Raw genomic sequence first — 12,383 nt, 5'->3', positions numbered from 1 at the left:
CTCAACGGGTCTGGACTTTCTGTTGTTGTTCAATCATGTTCAACTCTCATGACCCCGTGTGGTTTTCTTAGCAAAAATACTGGAGTAGTTTGCCATTTCCTTCTCCTTCTCACTGTACAGATGAGGAAACTACAGCAAACAGGCCCTCTATCTACTGAGCCACCTAGCTGCCATAGCCTCTAAGATCTCTTCTACCTCAAATTCCATGATCCTTTACTAAACTAAAATAACTTTGGATACCAATCAGAAACTCCAGGTTTGGAGAGACATGAGGGAAGAACAATAAAGAATCTATATAATCTCCCAGAAATCTGTAGATTTTATTAGGGTCAGTGTAGGCTAACAGTCTAGGATCACTAACAGGAGGAGTACACACCCCAACCCTACCACTTTACTCTCCAGTGGAAATCCTCACCAAATACCAATCTAAATTTAAGGCACCTCTAGACTAGTCACTGCTTTTTTTACAATGACAGGTCATCAGCTCCAAGAATTCAATTGTCACTTCTGCATGATTCCCAAAGTCAGCCTTTATCCTTCATTGACTCAGTCATTTCATCTTTCACCTTACACACATCTCCTGAGCTCTGGTCCCACATCTAGAAACGAATGCTGGACATCTCCACCTGAATGTCCCACAAACATCTCAAACGCAACAAGTGTAAAACAGAATACTATTGTTCCTCCAGACTTTCCCCTCCTCGGAACCTTCCTAATTCTGTCAAAGGTACACCACCTTTCTAGGTTCACAAACTAAGATCAGATTCTCAACTCTTCACTATCCCTCACCTTTCCCAGAAGTTGGCAAATCTTTTTCAGCAGGTGGAATGAACGCCTTTTGCATTCATCCCCTTCCCTCTATGCAAAGCACAAACATGCTAGTCAATGCCCCTATTACTTCTCACCTGGACTATTGCATTAGCACTCATTTATATCTGTGCATCCAATCTCTGCTCTCAATCCCTTCCATTGCTGCCAAACTAATTTCACATTACTTTCACTCACTACAATCTAGACAAATTGACCTATGTGGGCCTCAGTTTCCTTCCCACATAAAAGATTCCATTTTCTGTTTTCGTGACTTTGCACAGTCCTCATGCCTGGAATGCTCTTGTTTGTCACCTTTATTTTTCAAACTCTCCAGGTTCCTTTTAAGTTTCAGTTCAAGGGATACCTCATTGAAGAGGCCTTTCCTTATTCCTCCAGTTCCAAATCACTACATATTATTAACATGTTTTCATTTTTAAAATTTTTTTAATTCATCTATCCACCAGAACCAGTGCTGGAAAGCTTTTCATTAGATGGTCAGAAAGTGTGAGGAATTTGACAGACCTTACTGAGAATTAAGTGAACTGGAAGAGAGGTCAGACTATATTCTTCTCACCAATGCAATGGTACAGAAGAGTTCCAGGGAACTCATGATAGAAGAGGATCTCCAAATCCAAGAAAAAAAAATGCGGAGTATAGATGCTGAATGAACCATACTATTTCTTTTGTTTTTGGTGCTGTTGTTTTTTTTTTTCTATTTTGAGGTTTTGCATCATTGCTCTGATTTTTTCTCTTATAACATGACTAATGCAGAAATAGGATTAATGTTATTATGTGTGTGTATATATATATATATATACATATATATATAAAAACCTATATCAGATTACCTGCTGTCTAGGGGAGGGGGGAGGGAGGGGAAGGAGGGAGAAAAATCTGAAATTGTAAAGCTTGTATAAACAAAAGTTGAGAACTATCTTTACATGTAACGGAAAAAAAATAAAATACTTTATTAATTTTTAAAAAAAAAAAAAGAAGAGAGGTCAGAGAGTTCTACATTTTCAGGTTATGGGGAAAGGGAAGCAGCAAATACGGACTATTATTCTCCAGATTTAAAAAGGCCTACACTCCTGCTTATATTATATTGCAACAGCTAAAACCTAATGGAAATTGTGTATAGATTGCCTATCACCAAGCCATTTCCCCTTGAGGAAAGAAGGTAGAGGAAAAAGAATGTCTGTTTCTAAAACAGAAAATGAATGTGAATCTACTGGAAAAAAAAAAAGATTATTCCCCTAGTGTCTCTTTGTCTCATACAGTGGTGGAGTCAATCTCAGGTTGTTGAAGAATATAATGTCTACTGGGTCCCTCTAAATGGTAATGCTTTCCAAATTCTCAGACATGCTGATGTATTGTGTTTCTGATATGAGCATCAGTCTAGCTAAGTTTGGAGAGGCTCAGAATCATGAATTTTTCAGCCCCCAAAACTCATAGAGAACAAAAGATAAGGTATAAGGTATAGAGAGGGGGATGGTGATCTATGATTTTCTTGGGAATAGTCTCAACAACACAAAAATTGAAGGACCCATTGCCAGTCAAGCAGTATACCAGCCCTAATTTGAGAGAAAGGGGAGTGGGGTGGCAGAACTGAAGGAAGTTGGTTTGCAAGCTATACTCTTAAGCTCAGTGGGTTAAAATCTCCATTAATGAGACAGTGGTGGGAATGTTCTTAACAGAAGGTGAGTTCCTTGAGGACAGTTTCATTTTGTTTTGGGGATTGTTTGGGGATTTTTGTTTGTTTCATTTTGGTCTCCCTGGAAGCTAGCAGAGTGCCTTGTAAAAAGTAAGCTCTCAATAAATGCTTGACATAGATATAACCTATATCAGATTACCTGCTGTCTAGGGGAGGGGGGAGGGAGGGAAGGGAGGGAGAAAAATCTGAAATTGTAAAGCTTGTATAAACAAAAGTTGAGAACTATCTTTACATGTAACGGAAAAAATAAAATACATTATATGTAAAAAAAAATAAAAAATAAATGCTTGACAGACATCCTGTAGTACTTTCCCAGTGGATAATGGGTTTTTCTTTTTCCTAAAAATAACAGTAACTCAAAAAGCTTATTGCTCTAGAGTTGTATCCTTTACTTTTCCCTTTCTTTAACCTTTAACAACTAAGACCCCTTTTAAAGAACAGACCTTGGCAAGGAATATGGTTTTACATTTTACTATTTTTTTTCATTTAGCATAAATTCTACTGAATGTTTCCAATTCAACAGTGAAAAAATGCAGATTAACACTACTCTAAAAATTTCTAGCAGACTGCTGTTTCATTTTTCCAACAATTTTGGTGAAACAGTGAGTAACAGGGGCCTCTGAACTTATCGAATACTCTGGAACTATCTAATCTCCACTCTACCAACCGTGCAACAGAAGCAGAAGATATTAAGAAGAGGTGATGAAAATAGACAGAAAAACTAGACAAGAAAGATCTTGACATTACTGATAACTATGGTGTGGTTACTGATTTAGAGGCAGACGTCCTGGAGAATGAAGTCAAGTGGGTCTTATTTAGCATTGCAAACAATAAGGCTAAAAGAAGATGCTGTTAAAATACTGCACTCAATATACCAGCAAACTTGGAAAACTCTTAACAGTGTATTAGAAAAGATAAGTTTACACCCCAATACTAAAAAAGAGCAATGCCAAAGAATGTTCAAACTCTTGAACAACTGTACTCATTTTCATATACCAGCAAGGTTATGCTTAAGATTCTGCAAGCTAGGTTTCAGCAATATGTGAACTGAGAATTACTGGAAACGTGAGCTGGTTTTTGAAGAGGCAAAGGAACTAGAGACCAAATTGCCAAGTCACTGGATTGTGGAGAAAGCAAGGGAGTTTCAGAAAAAACAACTACTTCTGCTTCACTGACTACTCTAAAGCCGTGGACTGTATAGATCACAACAAACTGTGGCTAAATCCTCAAAGAGATGAGTACCAGATCAGAAGGAATTGGGGAGTGAGTAAACCTTAATATCATCAGAATTGGCTCAAAGAAGGACTAACACACATACTTAAGTAGGTATAGTAATATATTTTTGCCCTGAGGGAAGGGAGGGAGATGGGGGGGGGGGGAGGAAAGGACAGATTGGGGGAGAGAGCAGTAAAAAGCAAAACACTTTTGAGGAAAGTGAAGATGTTCTGCATTACTGCACAAGTATGACATATTGAATTGCTTGATTTCATAGGGAGAGTTGAGGGAGGGAGGGAGAAGAAAATTTAGAACACAGAATTAGCTCAAAGACCTTAATCTCATCAGAGTGGGCTCAGGGAGGGAATAACATTCACACCCAATTGGGAGGAGTAATCTATTTAACCCTACAGGAAAGTAGGAGGGGAAGAGGATAAGGAAGAAAGGGTGAAAAAAAGGGAGTGCAGAACGGGGGAGGGGACAGGTAGAAGTAAAACACTTTTGAGAAGCAATAGGATAAAAGAAGATAGAGAATAGAGTAAATATCATGGGAAGGGAATAGGATGGAGGGAAATAGTTATGATGATTGATTATAATGGCAAAAGGTATGGTACCTACCTTGCTGGGCTATTATGAAGAAAATTCTCTGTCAAGTTTAAGGTGCTATATACAGGTTATGAAGAACAGGATACTATCAAAAAATCTGAAAAGACCTACATGAACTGAAGCAGAGTAAAATGTACTGTATACAAAATAACAGCAATAGTGTAAGATGATCTACTGGGAAGCATGTGGTTATTTTCAGCAAGGCAATGATCCAATATAACCCTAAAGGACTTATGAAAATGGCAATCCATCTACAGAGAAAGAACTGATAGCATCTGAAAACAGATGGAAACACTTTTTTCCCATTTTTTTGTTCTCCTCTTTCACAATTCCTCAATCTCAAGTTTTGGGGGTTATTTTTACTGTTTTCTCTTACAATCTAGCTAATGTGGAAATGTTTTCCATGACTACTCATGTATAACTTATATGCAGGTCAAGAAACAACAGTCAGAACCAAACATGGAACAATCGAATGGTTCAAGATTGAAAAAAGAGTACAACATGGTTGTATATTGCCGCATTACTTATTTAACTTATATGCAGAGTATATAATGCAAAATGCCAGGGTAGACAAATCAAAAGCTGAAATTTAGGTTGCCCGGAAAAATATCAACAAATCTCAGATATGCAGATGATACCACTCTGATGGCAGAAAGTGGATAAAGCACCCGCCCTGGATTCAGGAGGATCTGAGTTCAAATCCAGCCTCAGACACTTGACATTTACTAGCTGTGTGACCCTGGGCAAGTCACTTAACCCTCACTGCCCCAACTAGGAAGGAAGGGAGGAAGGGAGGGAGCAGAATGCTTTCAGAAAAACCTGGACTTACATGAACTGATACAAAATGAAGTGAGCAGAATCAAAAGAGCTTTGTACACAGTAACAGCAATATAGTATGAATCAACTGCAAATGATTTAGCTCTTCTCAGCAATACAATGATCTAAGACAACACCGAATAGTTTATAATAAAAAATGAGGGGGCAGCTAGGTGGCACAGTGGATAAAGCACCGGCCCTGGAGTCAGGAGGACCTGAGTTCAAATCCAGCCTCAGACACTTGACACTTACTAACTGTGTGACCCTGGGCAAGTCACTTAACCCCCATTGCCCCGCAAAAAAAAAAAAAAAAAAAAAGATATCCAGCTCCAGAGAAAGGACTTATAGAAGCTGAAAAAAGATGGAAGCATACTTTTTTTAACTTTATTTTTCTTGGGTTTTGGGGGGTTTTTTGGTCTGTGGTTTCTTTCATAATATGATTAATACGGAAATCTTTTGGATAACTGCACATAATCTATATTAAACTGCTTGCCTTCTCAATGAGGGGGGACTGGTGGGAGAGAATTTGGAACTCGAAATTAAAAAAAAACAAATGTTAAAGATTATTTTTACATGTAATTAAAAGAAATTTTTTTTAAAGAAATCAATCTTGGGTTTGAACAACATTGTCATTAAAGGGACTTGTAAGGGGGCAGCTAGGTGGCGCTGGGGCAGCTAGGTGGCGCAGTGGATAGAGCACTGGCCCTGGAGTCAGGAGTACCTGAGTTCAAATCCAGCCTCAGACACTTAACACTTACTAGCTGTGTGACCCTGAGCAAGTCACTTAACCCCAATTGCCTCACTTAAAAAAAAAAAAAAGGACTTGTAAGGGGGCAGCTAGGTGGCACAGTGGATAAAGCACTGGCCCTGGACTTAAGAAGACCTGAGTTCAAATCCGACTTCAGACACTTGACACTTACTAGCTGTGTGACCCTGGGCAAGTCACTTAACCCTCATTGCCCTGCCACCAAAAAAAAAAACAAAAAAAACCAACGTGCAAGGCTTAGAGCATGACAAAGTAAGGAGCAGAAAGAAGATAATAAAGCAGCAGAACTCACTAATGACTGGGAATATGAGTACTGCATAAACTTGCTTCCAGTATCTTTAGTCAAAAGGTGGTGATAGAAACATCCAAGGAATGTCCTATACCAAGAAATAAATTAAAAATCAACAGCAGATGAATATATGTATATTTGGAACTAACTTCTATTAAAGGGTAATAGAAACCATGGGAATGGATGTTTTTCTAAAATTATATATAGAGGGTAAAAATCAAAAAGTCCAAGACAGATCTGGAAGCATCTATAATTACTGACAAAAAAAAAGAGATCAGCAGAGACAAAAAGGAAGCACATCCTGAAAATATGAAAGATTATAGTTGTCTGAAAACCATTAAATCAAATAAAAACATCTGAAATGAGGGGAAAAGACTGTTGTAAAGGCTAAAATTCTAGCTAGCCTGTCTAAAATATCTAATGAGTGGTCGCCAACAAATTATAAGCTTTAGCAAGAGTTAGACTTTTAAGCATTTATTAAGGAGAATAAGAATTTTGTAAAGAGAGAGAGAAAAGCCTAGATTCCTCTATCTATTAAAGGGAGAGAGAATTCCTAGCTCCGCTCTCCGCCAGAGTTCACAGGAAAGAGAAAGAGTCAGAGCGCCAGGCTCCCCCTTCTTCCTCCCACAAGCAAATGTCACTTCCTGACACCAAAGAAAAGATGCATGGTCTTGCCCTCAGAGACCTTCACCTCATGGCGGAGCTTTTCTACAGTAAATCTCCAGCAGGTAGCGTCATTCCAATCGTTACAGTGTTTAGCTAAAAAGAGTCTAATTAATTTTAGACTTCCTTAGGTTTTTTTTGTTTTTGTTTTGTTTTTTTAGTGAGGCAATTGGGGTTAAGTGACTTGCCCAGGGTCACACAGCTAGTACGTGTTAAGTGTCTGAGGCCGGATTTGAACTCAGGTACTCCTGATTCCAGGGCCTCCACTGCGCCACCTAGCTGCCCCCTTCCTTAGTTTTTAATTCTTGGAGCATGAATGGTTTTGAATCAATGCTACTGAAAAACTGACACAAAATTAGCATACTTAATTTCACATCATTTTTTAGACATAATCATTAAAACTGTTTTTAGGTTCTGTTCTCAGTCCTCTTCTACTCCCATTCGGTGGAGTCATCAGCTTCCATAGGTTCAATTATCATCTCAATAGAGATGATATCCAGATCTATTTATTCAATCCTAATCTCTCTTCTGAGCTCCGGCAAAATATCACCAAGTCCCTGTTGGACTTTTCAAATTGGATGTCCCATATACAACTCAAAATCAACATGACCAAAACAGAACTCATCCTTTCCCCAAAATCCTCTCCTCTTCTGAACTTTTAGTATTGCTCTCTATCGTTCTTCTAGCCACCAATCTTGCTCAATTCACCTACCCAATGAGTGGACAAATATTTTCATTTCTTTCTCTCTTCAATGTTTCTTGCATACACTCCCTTCACTCTAGTTGCCTTAATTCTCTCCCCACTCTCCACAGCTGTGAAAATGATTTTCCTAAAATCTGACATCACCTGCTTTCACCCTTGCTCCCATTCAACCTCCTTTGACTCCCTCTTATGTCTAATATCAAATATAAAGTCCTTTGCCATTTCAAGCTCTTCACACCTACATATATTAGTAAAACAGAAGGTAAGATTTTTGCTGATAAGGACTGGTAGAAAAGATATGGAGAAAAGAGAGATGGTTTGGAAAGAGTCAAAAGGGAATGATTAAGAATGCTGTGCAATAGTGTAGTGAAACCTGCAAAGAAATTATAGACATTTATAGTAGGTTAAGTTAAGCATGTAGGAGATCAAGTTCAGTTTTGCTTGAAGACTTCCAATGACATGGAACTCGCTACCTCTCAAGACAACCCATCTCTCTTTTGGGAAATTCTAATCATTTGGAAGTCTTCCTTAAATCAAGCCTAAATTTACATCACTACAAATTTGACCTTTTGCTTAGAATTGACCTCCTGAGGCTAAGCAGAGCTTCTATTACAAGGAAGCATAATCAAATACTTAAAACTTTCATTGTCCCCCAAGTCTTCTCTAACTTCTGGGCTAAACATTCTCAGTTCCTTCAGCTGATCTATACACAGCCTGATCTTGAGGCTGGGAATCATTCTGTTTGCCCTCTCTTGATTCTGTCCTGCTTACCAATGCCTGTCCTATATGTGGTAGTCTGACCAGGACAATCACTTCCGTAGTCCTGCCCTCTATGTGCCTCTCAATGATGCCTAATCTTGCATTACTTTTCATGGCTATCACACTACACTGTACAATCCACTAGAACCTCCAGATCTTTTCCAGACAAACCAGTAACTGGCCATACCTTCTTTTTAACTCAGTTGTTTGACTTGCATTTATCTATATTAAAATTAATTCTCTTAATTCTGGCCCATATTTTTAGACTGTCAAAATACTTTTGGACCCAGCCTTTGGTATACATTGTGTATATATACATTGTATATAAACTATATATGTATACACACATTGTTATATATTATACTAACCTTCTTAGGTCTGAATTAAATATTAGCTTTCCTTTTTTATTCCAACTGATTTTCTTCCAGTTTTTGTCATTAATGTTGTTATCTCAGTATTAGCTTTTGTTTTAGACCATGAATTTAACTAGCAAGGCTGCTGACATCTCAAACCTATCAGAATGTTACCTCCAACATTCATCCATGATTTGGGATAGGTATCTCTCCCCTATATCATGTCTAAGTCGGTAATTTTCAATATGATTCTTTACCCTCACTCACCTGGTCAAGATCGTGAAGAAGTACTCATTGCACACCTGGTAGTGGAGCCTACAGAGGCTACAGTTATACCTTTCCATGTTGTGAGTTTCTCTCCTGCAGTTTCGTTATATCATGGGTCAGCATAAGAAATTAGATGGGATTTCTTGGGAGTTTTGTGGAAGCTGCAAATCACACACGAAGGCCAGCAGATAACTCAGAAAAAGTTTAGAAACTTAGAAATGCATAAAATATGTATAGTATTGTATAATATGAACATATTTTATTTTAATGCCATAATAATTCAGACTTCTCTGGTAGGGAGGATCAAACAATTTTATGCGAATTTTCCAGATCTCAGGGGTGCTCCTAATCCCCACAATGTAGAAGGGATAATTATATAAATTTTTACAATAACAAACAAAAAAGAGGTGCTCATACAGCAAACACAGTATCAAACTCCACCTCTTTTGCAACTTAGCAGGCAGAACAAGAAAATATCCTAACTTAGGTTGTTACTGTAAAAGTAAAGAGTGTAGGGGCAGCTAGATGGCAAAGTGGATAAGCACGGCCCTGGATTCAGGAGTACCTGAGTTCAAATCCAGCCTCAGACACTTACTAGCTGTGTGACCCTGGGCAAGTCACTTAACCCCAATTGCCTCACCAAAAAAAAAAAAAAGTAAAGAGTGTAAAATATTAATACTTCTAATTTTTTGTGTGACTATTAAGTTTAACCAAGAGGTAATTTAGAGGATCGAGGCCAATTCCAGAAGACTCATGATGGAAAATGCTCTCCACATACAGAAAAAGAACTATGGAATATGAATGCAGATTGAAGGATAGTTTTCACTTTTTTTGTTTTTTCTTTCTTGTGGTTTGTTCCCTTTTGTTCCGATTCTTTCACAACATGACCAATATGGAAATATGTTTAACATGATTGTACATATATTACCTAAAAAAAATTTTTTTCCAAAAAAAGAAAGATTTTGGAGGACTTATTGGGGAATTTCCAAGATAACAAAGTAGAGAAAAAACTCAGCTGAGCTCTCCCAACATTCCCTTCAAAACAATTTAAAAATCATGCCTCAAATTGAATTCTAGAGGAGTAGAGCCAACATAAGGTCGGAGTAAGACATTCTTCCAGCCCAAGACAACTAAGGTTGGAAAGAGAGACCTGTGACATAGAAGTAGAAGCTAGCCCACAGTACACATGGATGAAACACCAGCTGTGGTACTTACTAGCACAGCAGCAACTTCAGGAGCTTTCAAGCCAGAGACGATAAGGGGGCCTGGCAATTGGTCAGATATTACAGGGGATCTCTCTACTAGCACTGTACACAGGACCAGACACTGTGTGACAACTCCAATACTTATACGCACTTCTGGGTCATACATAGTTTAAGGGAGGAGGAAAAGAGCACTTTCAGTCAAGAGGGAGCAGGAATCCTGAAAGGCAGTATCACTTTTGGTCCCAAGGGATCAGGGTCCCTAAGGAACAGTATCACTTCCAGTCCCAAGGAATCAAAGAACCAGCATCACTTCTGGTGTCAAGGAAGCAAGGGGTCAGAGGAATAGTATTGACTGCAATTCCAAAAGATCAGGGGGCCCTTCTTGGACAAGGACCAGAGTACAGATCAAAAGAACAGTAACCAGACCTCTCCCCAGATCACACCATCTTGAAAGCACCAAAAACTTCCAAACACCCAGAACTAGTACTGAAAACAACAGTGCAAAAAAAGCCAGAAATGTGAAACAATCCCCGTTCATCAGCCCCCCCACCAAGAACAACACAACACTGACATAAAATTTTAAATCAATAAATAGGGTGGAAAAATGAGCAAACAATCAAAATAAGAACCTAACCATAGAAAACTACTATGGTGACAGGGAAGATTAAGAAACAAACTCAAAACAAGTCAAAACAGCTACTAGCAAAGCCTCAAAGGAAAGAAAAGGTGAATTGGACACCAGCAGCTAAGTGGCACACTGGATAGAGTGCAGGGCCTGGGGTCAGGAAGATTTGTCTCCCAGAATTAGATCTGGTCTCAGACACTTACTAGCTATGTGGCCTTGGGTAAGTCACAACCCTATTTGCCTCAATTCCTCCTCATCTGTAAAATAAGCTGGAGAAGGAAATGGATGATCGACTATGATTTATGATGATTGACTTATGACTAAGATAAATCTTGTGGAGTTTTTTGAGGCACATAGTAGGAAAGTTACTTTCCCAGGATCACATAAGGTCAGAAGTGGGGTCTTTCTGACTCCAAATCTAGCACTCTAGCCATTCTCGTAATATTTCTCTTAACTATGTAATATTAATAATTAATATTAATCTCAACGTGCTCGTAACATACAAAAATCAGAGCTTCCATTTAACTTTTTGTAGACAATGTGTCATATAGTAAGGCAAAGGATGAATACAGCTGTTCTGTAAATATCACCTCTTTTTAAAGTGATTTTTCTGTTTCAAAGTCAACACCCCCCCCGCCCCCGAGTCTTCTCAGAAGTTATAGAAGAGGAAAAAAAAATTCCATTACTAATTGGTATATTTACATAGTTGAAAAAGTAATTTAAATACATTATTTCATTTGACCCTCACAATAAGTAATACAAATATTATTACTAACACATCATTTTACTGATCATAAACTGAGGCTCAGAGACTAAATGTTCAAGATTTTGAATCTAGTCTAGATGTCTAGCACTTTCTATATATTACATAACTCTAACTTACTAATGCCATGTTTATTTTTACAATCAATCAACAAATATTTATTAAGCAGAGGTATGACTATGTTACTCATAGTCCAATGGCTTCCCCTTTACCTCTAAGATCAAATCCAAACTCTTCTTCCATTTTAAAGTTCATCACAACTTTGTCCCTTCTTATCTTTCCAAGCTTCTCTGACACTCTCTGATACTCCCACCCATGAATTCTATTATCCAATCATAATGGCCTACCTGCTATTCTTCATTCCATCCCCCATGCACTACCTGTCCTCAATGTCTCCAATGCTCTTTCCTATCTTCTACCTCTTAGAATGCATGGCTTCCCTTGAGTCTTCTTACAAGAGTCTTCTACAGGATATCTTTCCAGAGAACTTCAGTTGCTAATATTTTCCATCTACTCTTGGGGGTTTTTTGTTTTTGTTTTGGGGTTTTTTTGCAGGGCTATGGGGGTTAAGTGACTTGCCCAGGGTCACACAGCTAGTAAGTGTTAAGTGTCTGAGGCTGGATCTGAACTCAGGTACTCCTGACTCCAGGGTGGGTGCTTTACCACTGCACCACCTAGCTGCCCCCTTCCATCTACTCTTTATGTAACTTCTATGGCCAAGCTTTATGTACAAGTTGTCTTCTGAATGAGAATGAAAGTTTCTTGAGGGCAAGGACTATTTTTGCTTTTTCTTTGTATTTCCAGCAATTAAAAGTGCTGGGTTCATAGTAAA

At 38.4% G+C, this 12,383-nt stretch overlaps 1 protein-coding gene across 3 annotated transcripts in view; it reads right to left on the bottom strand.

Annotated features, from left to right (window-relative positions):
* PALS1 (protein associated with LIN7 1, MAGUK p55 family member) overlaps positions 1-12,383 on the bottom strand; it is an 87,166-nt gene that overhangs the window by 57,124 nt on the left and 17,659 nt on the right. Inside the window, exon 1 of one of the 3 annotated variants that reach the window (XM_043985903.1) lies at positions 8,959-9,025. The exons of the other annotated variants lie outside the window; for them this stretch is intronic. The gene's annotated coding sequence lies outside the window, so the exon portion shown is untranslated. Of the gene's footprint in view, positions 1-8,958; positions 9,026-12,383 lie in introns of those variants that run through there. 3 annotated transcript variants of the gene reach the window in all.

Source organism: Dromiciops gliroides, chromosome 2 (genome assembly GCF_019393635.1).
Source record: "Dromiciops gliroides isolate mDroGli1 chromosome 2, mDroGli1.pri, whole genome shotgun sequence".
Taxonomy (NCBI): domain Eukaryota; kingdom Metazoa; phylum Chordata; class Mammalia; order Microbiotheria; family Microbiotheriidae; genus Dromiciops; species Dromiciops gliroides.
The sequence above is the reverse complement of the archived record's forward strand: the minus strand, read 5'-3'. Positions and strand labels throughout refer to the sequence as shown.